This window comes from Sceloporus occidentalis, unplaced genomic scaffold (genome assembly GCF_023333645.1).
Source record: "Sceloporus occidentalis isolate IW3139 unplaced genomic scaffold, rSceOcc1.0.p SCAF_4, whole genome shotgun sequence".
In the NCBI taxonomy this organism is placed as follows: Eukaryota; Metazoa; Chordata; class Lepidosauria; order Squamata; family Phrynosomatidae; genus Sceloporus; species Sceloporus occidentalis.
This window is the reverse complement of record NW_028316984.1, coordinates 124,728,123-124,745,170: the sequence shown is the minus strand read 5'-3', so window position 1 is coordinate 124,745,170 and position 17,048 is coordinate 124,728,123. Positions and strand designations below refer to the sequence as shown.

Genomic DNA, 17,048 nt, shown 5'->3' with positions numbered 1-17,048 from the left:
AGAATACTCGTTAAGTATCTGTCCAGAAGAGAGCAACCAAAATGGGAAGCCAAGTTTTTAAATGGAACAGTTGGGGGATCTGGGTATGTTTAACCAGAAGAAAAGATTCAGAAGTGATATAATAGCCATATTTAAATAAACATTTATCTAATGGGCTGACATGTACAAGATGGAGCCAGACAATTTTCTGCTGCTGTAGAGATTAGAACTTGAACTAATGGATTCAAATTCCAAAGAGAGAGATTCTGTCAAAACACTAGAAAGAATGTTCAATAGTAGGATGGATTGCCTCAAAAAGGGATGGACTCTTTCCCATTAAAGGTTTTTAAAGAGAGGGTGGATGGGCATCTCTCACAGATGCTTTAGCTGTGGATTTCTGCACTGGTGGGGATTAGACATGATTATCCTTGTGATTCCCTCCACCTCTACAATTCCATGATTCAAAAACAAAATAGAAAAATAATTCCTGAGCAACTAATTAATGGACTTTTTTTCATTTTATATGATCACTAGTAAAATTACATGGTCTTAAACAGATTGAAATAATTCTTTCTTTGACACACTAAAACTCTGAAACAAAGTTACACCACTATCACATATGAATACATTGTGTCAGGCCTCTCTGAATGAAGCCTTAACTGGTGGTAACCCTTTTCTGCTGCCATGCTGCACCTCACCAGTCTGGAAGGAGGGATTTGTCTGCTCCATAGGATGGTCATCCTAGCACTTGAACTACCCTCCTCAAACAATACAGACTCTAAAGATATGTGTTCAATAGACAGGTGTGCCATCTACTAATTGAAAAGTTACTACAGGTTTACAACACGTATGGGTGGGTGCTTGCCTTCAAGTTGCCTGTCAACTTACAGTAAACCCATGAATTTCATAGAGGTTTCTTTGGAAAGAAGTACTCCAAGGTGGTCTGCCAGTTCCTTGCTCTGAAATATAGCCTACAGTGCCTGGTATTCATTGGTGGTTCCCCATCCAAGTCCTAACCAGGGCTGACTCTGCTTAGCTTCCAAGATCAGGTGGGATCTGGTGCCTTTAGTGTATTTAGGATGTGTTCAAACACCTGCACACATTTAAATTTAAGTCAATGAGTTTTAAAAATAAGCCACTCCCTAGTCCCCATTCTTAGTGTACTGGACCCAAACCACAGCAGATACCTAGGGGTCACTTGTCTTGCACTTATCAGAAAACAAGGCACACACATTTAAATAATAAAGTGCAGCCTTGTTTTAAGCAGTAAGATGAACATAGCTTCAAGGTCACAGCAGAGCCTTCACAAAAAGGTTGCAATGCACTTGTTCCCCAAATGAATCAAGCTCCCACAGTACAAATGAATGAGAACTACTTCCATGCTCACCTCATTGGTTCTAGCAGTGTGTACCAAATGAAGAAGTAAGTTTTGCTAACCTTTCCACTGGCTACTGTAGCTGCACCTTCCACAGCAAAGTGACAAACAGTAATATAGAAGTTTATAAGTCCCCACCCCCCAATGTACCAGGGGCAGAACTGACTACAACTTTTTCTTTCTTTCCTGGAAACTTATCACAGACTGGCAGCCAACAGCTTTCTGGGCAATACCAGTCCACAGACCACCATTTTGAGTAGCATGACTTGGACTGGATCTACACTGCAGAAACAATCCATTCGGACACCATTTTAACTACCATGGCTCAGTGTGATGAAATTCTGGGATGTGTAATTTTGTGAGATATTTACCCTTCTCTGTCAGTGACTCTGGTGCCACACAAACTACAACTCCTAGGATTCCATAGCACTGAGCCATGGCAGTTAAGCGGTGTCAAACTGAATTAATTCTGCAGTGTGGATGCAGCCAGAGACTTCCATGCCTGGACCAAATCTTGGTGTATCCCATCCTTGTCTGCCATTCCACCTGTTGTGAGGAAATAAGGTGCATTTGGTCTCTCAGTCCCTAGTGGTCATAGCTATCTGTGATGACGATATTGGTTTTCTAGGCTGCAATTGGCTTTCCTCAAAAAGAACCAAGTTGGTTCCAGGAACCGTACCTGCCCCGCAGTGTTTTCCAAGTGGTCAGGACACCTCCTGGGTCTGCACAAAAAGACAACAGAGAAAATTTTCTGCTTGGACCTGGGTCAAAACGCTGTGGTTCAACTTTACCTTGCCTTCTCTCTTTTCACGTAACTTAGGACTATCTATGTACAAACACAATGTGCACATTGCAAAAAGAAAGAGAGAGAGCCTTGCCCTGTGGTGCGTTGTCGGCTGAACAAAATTGAAACCTTCCCCGCCACAAAATTGCACACTTGTCTATAAATACGGAGCCACACTGTGTTGCTAACAAAAACACTGAGGAGGCCGTCTTGAAACTCTGAGTGCCAGAGTTTAGTCATTTGGGGACTAGGGCTAAGCAGAGGGGGGCCGAGGGTGTTCCTCTTGTGTTTTGATGCTCTTTCCCCCCCTTTGGAGCCCTTTCACATTGCAGCACCCGCAAAATCTGCATAGAGATTTGCATTCCTGTCTGCCTCCAGCAAAGATGCAACTCTTTGCAGACGCTGCTAGAGTTTTCCACAAGTGAAAGGGAAATGAAAGAAACTGGGGGAAGGGGTTGAGGGAGAGAGGTCTGTCCTGGACTTGTACTGAGCTAACTTTACTTTAAAAATAAAATAAGATGCTGTAAAGGAATGGAGCTCCTTCCATTGTTTGAATTCAAAGACCTAGCTGTGTTGGTCTGGAAAATCAGTATGCAAAGGGATCTTGCAGCACCTATGAGACTAACTTAAAGAAAGAGCGTTGAAAGGCTGCAACAAGTATCTTGTTGGCCAATAAAGGCATCACTGATGGATTTTTGTTAAGTGGCTTATAATTTAAAAAAAACTGGACAATTAAAACAATGCATTATTAGTTTCTCCAGAGCTGGGAGAGACAGTCCGGCCCTTGGCAGTTCTTTGATAGATATATTTTTTAAAACTTTCCACTTTTTCATCTTCAACTTCACACAGGCTCCATCCGCACTGCAGAAATAATCCAGTTTGAGACGGCTTTAACTGCCCTGGCTCAGTGCTAGGGAATCCTGGGAAGTGTAGTTCTGTGAGACACTGAGCCTCCTCTGTCAGAGAGGGAGCTCTGGTGCCACAATAAACGACCATTCCCAGGATTCCCTAGCAGGGAAAGGGGGTCTCAAACTGGGTTGTTTCTGCAGGGAGCTTGGGACCAGTGACAGAAAAGAGAAATCAAAATAGATAAGTAAGTAAATAAATAAATAAATAAATGGGGGAAGCCTGCCAGGTTTGTTTTCTTTCTGCTGACTGACTGCAGCTCTGACTCCAGCCCTTCAGACTCTCCGTTAAAGCCTTTAGGCTGCATCCAGACTGGAGAAATAACCCGGTGTGGCACCGTTCTGGACCCCACAACAAACTCCAATTCCCAGAATTCCATAGGAAAAAGCCAGACAAAGAGTTAAAGCAGTGCCAAACCGGGTTATGTCTTCAGTCTGGATGCAGCCAAAGCAGCCTTTCTCTCTTTGCCTTTCTCTCTCAGCTGGTAGAGCAATTCTCTCCCTCCCCTCCCATTATTTATTTATTTAATGCAAATAGCTGCTGCTGCTGCTGCTGCTGCTGCTGCTGCTGCTGCTGCTGCTGCTGGAGAGAAGCAATCCCTTTAGCCCCCCCCCTCTCCCCCAGGAGGCTGTTTGCAAACAATAAGCAAATAAGAAAGCGACAACAACCTTTCAATGCTGTCCTCCTCTTGGCCAGCGGCTGCCCATCAGCTTGGGCCTGGGATCCCCGGGCAGCCGTTGCCGGGGCAACCGAGGCGGCCCCTCCCTTTCAGCTCCCGCAGTGCTCACCTTTCCAGCCCAGCTTTGTTTGCCTCCGTCCTTTTGCGCTCTGCAGGAGGGAAGCAGCCTCCCTTCCCACTCTCCTTCTTCCTCCCTTTAAAGAGAGCCAGGGAGCCTCTGGGGGAGGGCGGGGAGGAGGCCCAAGGCACTGCAGCTGGGCGGCTGAGCAGGGAGTGGATTCCTCATTTATTTGTTTCATTTTTATGCCGCCTTTCTCCCAAAAAGGGGCCCCCAAGGCGGCTCACGAGATCAAAACACCTTTTTTTAAAAAAAATAACCCAGTTAAAACACTATCAAACCAAGACTGAAAACATACAAAAGTTAAAAAAAACAACCATAATCTAAAACACATCTCCCATATACACTCGTCCCACTATATTTGCAGCTTTGATATTTGGTGATTTGATCATTCACAGATTTGATTTATATTTTATTTATTTACGGTATGTATATCCTGCCCTTCAGCCCTAAAGGCGCTCAGAGCGGCTTACAATTATTATTACTGTATGTTCTCTCTTGGAATATCTAGATCCTCCAGTGCAACTCTATGGTCAACTTTAACTAAAGGTTGCACTGAAAGACCTAGAGATTCATAGAGAGAACATTCCACTAGGCCTTTGTAGCTCCTCCAGTGCAGTTCCATGGTCAGTGTCTGTTGGACACTGGGGGACCTAGAGATTCCTAGAGAGGTGTCCTCTCAGGTTAAAAACATGGTGTTTTTGTTATTTGCGGTTTTTCCATATCCACAGGGGTCTTGTGCCCCTAACCCTAGCAAATATGGAGGGACAAGTGTATAACGCCACCCCTGTCCTCCTGCCTGAATAAAAATGTTTTTACTTGCCAGCAGGGAAGGGGCCAGGCTAGCCTCCTGTGGAGGGGAGTCCCAGAGGTTGGGAACAGCCACCTAGAAGGTTCGTTTCTGCACACTTTTTATTTAGAGTTGTATACACTGCAGTGTAATCGTCCACCAGGCACACGTGACATTGAAGATTTTCTCACCAGCTCTTACAATGGGTTAAGCGCCAGTAAAGTGTTCCTGAAGTGCAAGGTGCGCAACCTGGTCATGATTCTGAAATGTCAGGGAAGTGTCCCTTCAACTCTACCATCCTTGAATCGTTCGCAGAGCAGCCATTTCCAATTAACGGGAACTTTGCATCCATAGGGAATGGCTGCTCTGTGAATTATTCAAGGACAGTAGAGGTGAGGGGACGCTTTGCTGATGATTGAGAAGCGCAAACAGCTTTCACACGTTTTACTGGCGCTTAACCCATGGTCCACACTGGCTCTATACCCTACCATACTAAATACCTCACCATACAGATTCTTAGTAATGTTTTTTGTACTAATATTAGGTATAAATAATCATCCCCATATATCACTGAACGTAATGGCAAAGGTTGTGACATAAGCAAGTTTTGTTGTTGTTGTTTTCAAATCAACGTCAACTCATTGTGACTTTATGAGACATTTCCGAGGCCCCCAATCTTCCACCCTTCTGCTCAGGTCCTGTAGGCTCAAGCCCACGATCTCCCCAATTGAGTCTATCCATCTGGCCTGCCCTCTTCCTGTCTTTCTAATGCTCTCTACCTTCCCCAGCATCATTGTTTTTCCAATGATCCTACCTTCTCATCATGTGGCCAAAGTACAATAGCCTCAGTTTTGTCTGGCTTCCAGGGAGAGCTCAGGGTTCAAGGACCCATTTTGTTTGTCTTTTTGACCATCCATGGTCTCCTCGGCACTCCTCTCCAACATCACATCTCAAAAGAGTTGACTTTTCTCTTCTTCAGTTTCTTCGCTGTCCAGCTCTCACATCCGTACATGGTAAGAGGGAGTACAGTGGTTTGGATTATTCTAACTTTAGTGTTCAGCTGTTTATCTTTACACTTTGGGATTTTGTCTAGTTCTTTCATAGCTGCCCTTCCCATTCCTAATTTTCTGATTTCTTGATTGTCATCTTTGTTCTGATCAATGCTGGATCCAAGAAATGGGAAATCTTCTTTGTTATCTTGGTTAAATTTATGTAACTCCTCCATGGTCTTTATTTTTATTTTCTTTATGTTTAACATTAGGTCTGCCTTTGTGCTTTCTTTAGTGATTTGTTCCAAGTCTGTGATGCTTTCCATTCGTAGTACATATCTTTAGACTGTTGATGTTCCTTCCTCCTTTCTTTATTCCTCCTTCTTCTGTGTCTAAACCTGCTTTATTCTGTATACAATTTGAACAGTTAAGGTGATAAAATGCAGCCTTGCCTGACCCCTTTGCCAATTGGGAACCATTCTGGTTCTCCATATTCTGTTCTTACAATAGCCTCTTGTCATAAGTACATAATTCTCATTAGGACTATCAAATGCAGTGCCACTCCTATTTTTTATGAGCATTCTATACCATTTCATGATCTGTGAAGTCAAAGGCCTTGCTATACTCTCTAGAACACATGCTGATTTTTTTCTGGAATTCTTTGGCTCACTCCATTATCCATCATATGTTTGCAGTGTCATAAGTTGATGTAAGTCATAAGTTGATAGAAGTTACCACCAACAACAACAAAAACAATTTCAATCCTGCCCTGTCTACACTGATTGGATTGAAAACCTGACTGACCTCTCTGAGTGCTTTGCTTGCATAAGACTGGGCTTTATGGTTAATAAAACAAACAAATGTGAACTGTTTTAATTTAGCAGGGCTGGTTTTAGCTAGCTAAAGGTTCTGAACTCTTTCACTCAGTCCCATTCATCTCTTGCACAAATTACCTTAATTTAACAAAATTAACTGAGGCTGCATTCAGCAATTTGAGCATAACTGTTTCACAATGGACCCTATCACATGAGGGGTTTTGCAGCTCAGATCCGCAGTCACTGCGGGTCCAGTCATGTGTATTCATGTTATAACATGATGTATTATCAGACATGATTGCTTTCTATGGGGGGGGGTCATTCCGAGGTGGATCCACAGTCAATTCGGAGTGACTCCTCATTTTTATGAATTTGGTAACAAGCAAATTCACAAAAATTCTTTCCAAGCTCACTTCAATTTCACTTCAAATTGGTCTGGTGTAGAAGATCACCGCTATCTTGCCCCCAGTGATCCCCTGCGACCTGTCCCATCATCCCCTGCCTGCGCCTTCACCCCAATCTCGCCCCCAGTGACCCCCTGCCACCTGTCCCATCATCCCCTGCCTCCTCCTTCAGCCCAATGAAAGATGACAGCTAAGGAAGGGGCAGGGAAGGATGACAGCATCCAGAGCCCCACTGAGCATGCTCAAGGGTGCCAATTCAAATAGTTGAATTCCTCTGGTGTGGTAATACAATGGGCACTCGGTCCGCTTTGCCCAAGTAGAGACCACAATTTCGTTCCTCAAGTATGATAATACATCACGTGAATTGCCTTGGATCCGAAGTGAGTCTGCTACCCCCTAGCTTCGAATTGGAGCTCCTGTTTCACGTGTGATAAGGCCCAATGTCATCTTCAGCTGAGACTAGTTGCATGAGTTTTTCCTAATCTCCAAGATGAGTCATCCCTTTACACACTCAGACCTTGTACACCTACCAGTCTTCCATAACATAATACAATAAACATCTGACAACTGGCCTGCAGTTCTTCAGCACTAGGTGAAACCCCTTTGAAATCTTCCTCCTTTTCTTGGGAACTAAGGGCCTATACAGACCAGCACTTTTGTGCCAGCCTGTGGGTGAAGTCAGGGCACAGCGTCCTCACACTGGACGCCCTAACTCCGTCCCCATGGCAACATTTTGATGTGCACTGGTCCACACAGTGCACACACCATCATGATGTATCTCTGGCACTGCATACACACAATGCAACGCTGAAGGGGCATCATAAAGCCATGTTGCCACAGCTGCCGCATAAGGTTGCTGCAGCCTCGATCCAGCCAGTAAAGGGGCGGCTGCATGCCACCCCTTAGGGGCAGTCTGGAGAGCCCCTAATTCCTGAGCAGCTGCTATGAAACACCTCAGAAGCACATCATCATCTAGCACAGTTGGTCAAAATCCAGTGCTTTAACTACTTTGTGATCATCATCATCTACATATATTTTATACTGTATACTCAAAATACTTTTAGAATTTCCCAGAGGCAGGGTGTATGTAAGCATTGACAGGATAACTAACATTCTTGAACAAGTGACAACTTTTTAAAGTATTGTTTACAATTATATTCAATGATTTATCTTTTTAAAAGCCTGCTGACTTAAAACTATAGTTAAAGTTAGCTATATCATATTGACTCAAGCTCCACAAACCATGGAAATGTGAAACAAATGTGTGTGCCTAGAATTAAGAGATGGAGATAAATTGTATAAAGAACAAAGAGACTTAAGGAGGATCTTCAAAGAATTTTATGAGGACTTGTATAAAGAGAGAAAGATAGGAGAGGTGGAACAAGATAAGATTAGGAAATATTTGGAAATGCAAGAAATAACAACCTTAGAAAAAGAGGAGCAAGATAGGCTCAATGCTCCAATTTCAGATAAAGAAATAAAAGAGGCAATTAGGAAGGCTAAAAGCGGATCATCACCTGGACCTGATGGGCTACCAGCCTGTTTCTATAAAAAATTAGAAGAAACATTAATACCTCAATTGAGGGAGATGTATAATAAAATAGGAGAGGAAGGAAAGCCGGACTCATGGAAATATAATAACATAGTGGTGATATTAAAAGAAGGAAAGGATGCAAAAGAACCCAAAAACTATAGGCCAATATCACTTATAAACAATGATTATAAAATACTAACCTCAATATTAGCGGATAGAATAAAAGTAATATTGGAGGAAAGAATTCATAAGGATCAGAACGGGTTCCTACCAGGAAGGCAAATGAATGAGAATATAAGAACAGTGATAGACATATTAGAATATTATAATACAAAAAAAGAAAAGAAAGCTGCTATTATATTTCTCGATTCAGAAAAGGCATATGACAATATAAGGTGGGAATTTATGTATGAGCTAATGAAGAAAATACAAGTTGGAGAAAAATTCTTAAAATGGATAATAGAATTATATAAAGATCAAAAAGCGAAGGTGATAGTAAATGGAGAAAAATCGGAGGAAATGGAGATTCAAAAAGGGACAAGGCAGGGGTGCCCATTGTCCCCGCTGTTATACATTATGATTATTGAGGTTCTATTACAGAAAATAAGACAAAATGAAAAAATACAAGGAGTAAGGATTAAAGATCAATGTTACAAGGTTAAAGCATACGCAGACGATATAGCAGTATATATGGAAAATCCGCTAATCAGTATAAAAGAATTAAAGAATACTATAGAAGAATTTGGAGAAGTAGCCGGGTTAAAGATCAATGAGGAAAAAACTGTCATAATTACAAAAAATATGACAAAACAAGAGGAGATAGAACTAGAGGAAATGACAAAATTCAAAATCCAAAAGAAAGTTAAATACCTGGGAGTGTGGATTACAAAAAGGGTAGGAGAGCTATATACAAACAATTATCAAAAAAAATGGAGGGAGATAAAGGAGGAATTAGGGAGATGGGCAAGGTTACGACTCTCTTTACTAGGGAGAATGGCGGCAATAAAAATGAGTGTGCTGCCCAAGCTCCTATATTTATTCCAGAACCTTCCAATTATAAATACAGACAAGTGCTTTAGGGAATGGAGAAAGGAGTTGGCAAATTTTATATGGGAGGGGAGGAAAGCACGAATAAAATGGGATAATTTGATAGATAAGAAAGGTAGAGGTGGCATGGGGGTACCAGAACTGCAAAAATACTATTATGCATGCGGAATGGTATGGATCGAAGAATGGATTAAGTTGAAAAATGATAGACTTTTATGTTTAGAAGGTTATAACATGAAGTATGGATGGCATGCATACTTAATATATAAGAAATGGAAGGAGGATAAAGAATTCAAAAACCATATTATAAGAAAAGGACTATTAAGGATATGGGAACATTACAAGAACAAGTTTTACAGGAATATACCCCGATGGACATCACCGCAGGAGGCGCAGTTTGGGAAGTTTAAAAGAGGTAAAGAGCAATGGATAAGATATGAACAAATAATAGAGGAAGATAGAAAAGGGAATTTAAAAATTAAGTCTAGAGAAAAATTAGAAATGGAAAATATGATTATAGAATGGTTCCCATACAAACAACTGGAGGAAAAATTTAAGAAAGATGTAAAACAAGAGGGAATAGAAAATCATAATAATGAGCTAGATAAGATAATCTTGGAAACACAGAATAAAAAGAAAATATCCAAATACTATGATGTGTTGTTAGAAAGGGATCTGGAAAAGGACAGGATAAAGGATAATATGATAAAATGGAGTCAAATACTGCAACATAACATAGAGCTGGATGAATGGGAGAAAACGTGGGAGAAAACGAATAAGTTTACCTTAGCCCAAAACTTGAAAGAAAACTATTATAAAATGTTTTATTTGTGGTATATTACGCCAGTTAAGATATTTAAGATGTATAAAAACATAAATAAGACATGCTGGAAATGTAAAAAAGCAGAAGGGTCCTTTTACCACATGTGGTGGATCTGTATAAAAGCGAAACAATATTGGAAGGGGGTGCATAGTGTGATCAAAGATATAACAGGAGGAAGATTTCATAAGATCCCGGAGCTATATTTGTTAAATATGACCTGTAAAATAGAAAAAGCAATAGAGAAGAAATATTGGAAGATAATTTTGTATATGATCTCGACGGCAAGATTATTATACGCACAAAGATGGAAAACAGAACAAATACCGACCATAGAGGACTGGTTTAATAAGGTGATGGAAATGAAAGAGGCGGACAGACTCTCTAGAAGTATAAAAAGAAATGAAGAAGAAGAAGAAGATAAGGATGTGTGGAATACAATAGAACAATACTGGAATAGTGTAATGTGAATAGAGGAATGTAAAGCAGAAAAGATAAAGAAATAGGAAATGGGTTAGGTAGGGAGAGGGGAGGGAAGGGAGGAGAAGAGGGGGAGAGGAGGGATAGGGGAAGGGGGAAGGGAAGGGGATGGAGAATATGTAAGTGGAGAAAGCGAATGTAAATAGATGTGTGAAATATAATAAAAATTTTTAAAAAAAAAATAAAAAAAAATATCTTATCCCGCAAAAAAAAAAAAAAAAAAAAAGAAACAAATGTGTGTGCCTGGACAGAACTAACCTACACTCAGATGTTGTGCAGTATCACATGCTGTAATTGCTCGCAGCTTACCAAGCAGTCACCCATGGTGGCCTAAATCCAAATGGAGAAAATGAAGTGTCTGTGACCACTAAAGAGGCCCAGTATTCTCTTGGTCCTGTATTGCCTTATGATACAGCTCAGCCCTGGTAAAGCAGAAGTGGATCAAGTAAAGACCTAGGGCTCCACGTGGCCCACAAGTTAAGTGTTGCAGTCTTTGACACCTCTAAACTTCTTAGATCATACTTTTTGCAGCCCCAAAGTTGAATTGCTTCCCCTGGAATCCTCCAAGACCATCTGCACTTTTTTAACATAAAAAAACCCTGATTTTTTTCAAAGAAGAAACAAACTGCTAGTTACTTCCTCTTCCCCTGCCCCCCATTTTCACATAGTCCATGGTCCCCCCCCCCATCCCAGGGCTCAAAAATTACTTCTAATCTGATACTGTTGCATACTTTCCTACTTCCCCAGTTTGGAAGGGAAGGCTCCATTTAATCGTCTGCCATCCCACTTTTTCTTCTAAACAGACGAAGATGTTCCTCTTTCTCTCACCTTCTTTCACTTTGGCTTATATTACTGCAAACTATGAGTTTAAAGTGTAAAAGTAAATGGTGCTCAACTGAGCAAGAGTTAGAAGAAGGAGTGGAGTCTTTCCTTTCTGAGAAGGCTCAAACAAAAGCAAACTGCTGAACCTCTGAACTTTGGAACAGAACCTCCTGTGCTGTGTGACTGCAAATGACTTCTTGAGCAAAGCAAAAGGAATGAATGTGAATTCAAAGGCTTTCACAGCCAGCATCCATAGGGTTTTTTGTGTGTTTTCCAGGCTATGTGGCCATGTTCTGGAAGAATTTATTCCTGACATTTCACCTGCATCTGTGGCTGACATCTTCAGAGAATGGTAGCATGGAGGTATGGGGGGTATACGTACTGTGCAACCCTTAGTTGAGAGGAAATATTTACATGTTAATATCAGTGGTGGTCTGTTAGTTAATGGCAAGGCCTCAGGGTGGGAGGATTCTCCAACAGACCAACACACACATTAACATGTAAATCACTTTCTCTCAACAAAGCATCACACAGTATATATACCCTATACACCTCCATGCCACCATTCTCTGAAGATGCCAGCCACCAATGCAGGCAAAATGTCAGGGATAAATCCTTCCAGAACATGGCCACATAGCCCATAAAACCCTGCAAAAAGGCATAACAACACTTTGTAAAAAGCATGAAAAGGGGAGCCCTGCCATTTAGTAGGGTCTTTTCTTGAAGAGATACTCTTTCAATTACAGCATTCCCAGAACTGTGCTCATGTACCCCATTTGTCATTTGCAAAATGTTGGAGGGTATGCAGTTGCTCACCCTATGCTACTGGAAGCCTCACTTGGTTGACTCGTGTCTATTTATTGTTTGTACCAGTAGCTGGCACTGTGAAAGAAGATGGGGATCTCCTCTAATGTGGGAGTCATAGAATCATAGAATCATAGAATCGTAGAGTTGGAAGAGACCACAGGGGCCTTGCTGCTAATTAATTGGGGTCTTAAGTATTTATAGAAACATGTGTACAGTTGGTTTTATGTAAATATATACAATTGTTAACATAACATTAAACAAATGGACACTCAATGTACACTATATTCAGACTTGAAATAATGGTAGAAAGTGAATATAGGGGAGGAGAATAGGAGGGCATATGGTTCATATTTTTTCCTTAGAGGATAATCCTGAACCCATGTGCTCAAAACTTATCCCTATGATGTTAAACTATGGGTGTTTGGCATCCATAGTTGGTACAGAGTGTATCTGTAATCTTCATAAATACTATTCCCCCCCCCCCTGCCCCTGCTTTGCTTAGTTGCTAAGGGCACTTCCTTTGTCTCCTTTGGTAATTGTTCCTCATGGTCTTTCCAAAACTGAAAGCAAATCAGTGAGATTAAAGGACTTTTAATAATACCTCTAACTATACTCTGACAGGTAGGAAAATATTACAGTGAGTGTGTCTGCTGGGAATGGTGCACTTCCTCTGCAGCCAGCTGTTGGTTTCATCCATTATAATTTAATGCACACAGTTCATCATTCATTCTTTGTAGACAATTTAGTGTCTAGAAAATGCTTGAAAACTAGCTTTTTGTATATTCTTACATTTGTGCACATACCTTTCGCCACATAAAAATGGGATAGTACTCTAGCTGTGCATGAGCCACAGTACTGCAAAAATAAACATGTACTTGGACTACAGTCAAACATTTTCATTATGTTTTTATTTATTTGTAGTTTTATTTATTTGTAGTAGACACACACCTTGTCTTTGGCTGCAGGCAGGTGGCCAGCTAACATCAGCACCAAAGCTTTGACTCATTTTTATTGGGAAAGGGTGAGGAAAAGAGCCTTCTTGGATACAATAGTGTTTTTCTTTGTGGCGGAGTGTCACAAATGAATCACTAGGAATTAATGAGTGTGATTAATTCATGAAATGCTAACTGGGAGAACTGGAACAGATTCCACTATTAAATGTTTTTCTGGATGCACTTTCCTTTACTCATTTTATGCTTCACCTTGAATCATTTTCCGAACTCATTGTGCACAGGCCTGAACAAGGTCTTTTGACCTTCATCTGATGCTGTCTGAGTTTCTTCTTGTTAATGATGGAGGACATCAAAATTATTCTCTCATTGTCAAAGGCTGTTTCTTGTCTTTTCTTATTTCTTCTCTTTCCCTTTTTTATGAAGTGGGAAAGTAGCATTTGTGGTTTGTGGTGCATTATGGAAAGTGAAACAGTGGTGTGGATTCAGCAGTAGGGAATGCTTACCTTTTGGTTCCACAGTTTGGAATAACTGCTGCTTTCAGAAGCTCAGATAAAAATGTATATCCTCTTGGAAAGAGTTGAACAAAACAGTCTGGACACCTTTCAGCAAGGCCTGAGTCAGTGACCTCCGCTTATCTAGGCTTCCCAAAATATATGGAGGGTAACCAGTGGGAAATCATTCTTCATTTTGAGCTGGTTTCCTATTTGTTATCTTGTTGCACATGTAGCAAAGCATAGCCTAACAAATGAGCCTTGGTTTCCAACATCCCCTGCTTCTTCTGCACCAAAAGGAATTCACAGATTTCATACTCTCGGAGGGATAAAATAATATCCTCAGAGGGATAAAATAATTACAAGACTATGAGAAGCAACACTGTTTCTCCATGAACACTGTTCTGTTTGTTTGCTTATTTATCTCGATATATATACCCTAGTTTTCAGTGATGAACTCTAACTCGAATTAGTTGGCTATAAAAATCTATGTCAGACAATCATCAAAAGCAGACCTAAAATAAAACAAATAGCTATTAATCATTTTCACATTTTAGAGTTTTGGAGACCTTTTTCCCCTGGAAATGTTTGTCTAGTAAGCCTAATTTACTTTAACCAAATTGCAGAGCTATAAGTGAATGCATGCTGTGTAACCTGATAATGACAAAATTAGTATCACAGATTGCTATGCTGGAAGCACAAGATTACTGGAAGTCCATATACAATTGCATATAAAATCATTTGATATATACTAGGCTCTGTTAATGCATAAAAGTATATTTACTTTCACTAGACTATTTGGAAAGGTACTAGAAGGCGTGAACAGAGCCACCAAATAAAGAAAACAATAACAACAAGGCCAAGGAGTGTATTGATATACTGGGATCCAATCAAATAATTCAAACTGAAAGTACATCTACATAGTAGAAATAATGCAGTTTGACACCACTTTAAGCGCTATATCTCTATCCTATGTAATCCTGGGTTTTGTAGTTATACAAACTCATTAGTCTTTTCTGCGAAATAGTGCTGTTGCCTCACAAAACTACAAATCCCAGAATTCTGTAGGATGGAGCCTACAGTGGTGGTGTCATAGTGCATTATTTCTACAGTGTAAATTCACTCTGATAAGGTCTATAAAAATAACCTAAGGAAGATGAAGGCATAAACATTTTACTCTCTAGAAGCTAGGAATGGACAACTGTGGTGAACCAGATGCTTTTGTTTTACAACTCCCTTAATGCCCCCACCATAAGCTATATTTGTCAGGATAGTAACAGCTGGTGACTCCATGTCAATTGGGCAGTTCATAGAATCATAGAATTGTAGAGCTGGAAGAGACCGCAAGGGCCATCCAGTCCAACCCCCTGCCATGCAGGAAATCCAGATCAAAAGTTTTCCTCCCTCTTGAAAAAGTTACTTTTCAAGCTCTGGTATATATTGGTTTTTATGTGAGCCTCACCAAGTGGTTTCTATAAAAATATTAAAGAACTTTATCACAGCAGGCTATAGAAGTGGAATTTTACAGGATAAAAACATATTTGACTAGTACTTAACACATGACACAATGTCCATCCTGCATTCCATTGTTTACCTTTTAACTGATGGGCAAAATCCATCAATAAGATTCTCAGTCTTGCTGTTGTTCCATTACTTCTTCCTAGAAGGCAGCATTTGGCAGCGCAGAAAACAGATTACATGATCATGGACCACAAAAGTGCTATTGTGGGGAAAAATGTTATAAGAAATAATGCCAAACCAGTATGCTTCTATTCTAAAGTTAGCACAGTTGTGGCAGAACAGCACTATGGTGTGAACAGCACTATGGTGTGATAAAGTCCTAGAACAATAAGCATTTTAAAGATATGCAAGAAAAAGTAGACAGGCAAATTTGAAAGTCTCATCCTCTCAGGGGAAGGATGGTCTTCAAGGAGCTAGCAGATGAAAGAGGGATGAGCTGACTCAGGACTCCTGACTCCCCAGGAATTCTTTTAAATTTTGTTTTGAATTATTTCCTTCCTCTGCGCAGGGCAAGACGGTGTTTGAGTAGCCTTGTTGAACTGGAAACCTAGTTTGGACTAAGAAGGCTAAGTGTCCAAGGAGAAGTGTTCTGAGAATCATCCTGAGAAAACATAGCAAACTTAGAAAGTAACAACCAAATCATTGTAGGCAAGAGTTGCATATTTTATACAATAAATTTATATGAAGTTTGCAGAAGTAAACCTAGTCTATTCAGGGAATAGAAACAATCAAGGCAGTGAAATGTCATGAAACCTATGATTCTCCAAAGCTCTATTTTCAGTTTTCTAAGCCATACAAAATGTGCATTGTGGAACATAAAAACAGCATCGGTGCTAGAAATAATTCCACAAATTAAACCATCTTAAATTCTGGACCCAGAGACTAGCCACAATCAGCCTGGGGTGATTTGGATAGGCTATCTACTCTGCAGCTTATATTGATTCTGCATTTAGAAGACAATAGCAGGGCTTGTAAATGTGGATTCAACGGATTCTTTTTTAAAAATGGAACAGAGAGAAAGATTTTTTAAAAAATTTTGGTGCTTTGTTTTATTTGACCTTGAAAAGGATGTCCTATACTTCTTTTTTAAAAAAAACCAATCAGTGTAAAGTGAGAGGAGGAGAAAATATTATCCTTAGGGAGGAGTGAATGTTTTGACAGTTAATAGGAAAGGCTGTGGTTTAAAAAACAATGATGATACTCTGTCTGAATTCTAGGATTCAGCACAGAGAAATGAAATCCGTTCCCATACTTTATACCTCAGACTGAAGAGAGAGAACAGAGGATGGGGAGGGCATAAGTTACAGTGTGAAAGGGCAGGAGGAACGGGCCATCTTTTACTGAGTGCAAAAAGCAAAAGTTAGTAGTAAGAGAAGTCGTCTAATAGTGAAATTTCTACATTTCTTGAATACTATGGTTAACAAAGATGCTAGGAACTGCTGAAGTGTGCTCTCAGCAGTTTTGTGGGCTTTATCATGTCAACATGATTCATGTATTGGTAATAACGGGCCTCCTTGAGAAAAGACTTTGAGTAATTTTGGGAGAGAAAGGTGGGGTAGAAATCAAAAAAATAAGTAGAAATGCTCGGATTACCAGTTACTATTTCTCTCTCTCTCTCTCTCTCTCTCTCTCTCTCTGTGTGTGTGTGTGTGTATGCATACATACATATATAATTAGCAAGTGGTAACTACATTGCTTGTCATTTTTTACTTCTGAGGCCTGGTATATAAGCCA

The 17,048-nt window shown here is 40.4% G+C and overlaps 1 protein-coding gene across 3 annotated transcripts in view; it reads right to left on the bottom strand.

The window, feature by feature from the left end:
* Window positions 1–3,921, bottom strand: part of PRR5L (proline rich 5 like) — a 98,508-nt gene extending 94,587 nt beyond the window's left edge. The window contains exons 1-2 of one of the 3 annotated variants that reach the window (XM_089521446.1): window positions 3,833–3,921; window positions 2,034–2,076 (exon numbers count right to left, since the gene is read on the bottom strand). The gene's annotated coding sequence lies outside the window, so the exon portion shown is untranslated. Of the gene's footprint in view, window positions 1–2,033; window positions 2,077–3,712 lie in introns of all 3 variants that reach the window. The other 2 variants (XM_089521445.1, XM_089521447.1) reach the window with 2 other exon arrangements.
* Window positions 3,922–17,048: the final 13,127 nt, after the last annotated feature.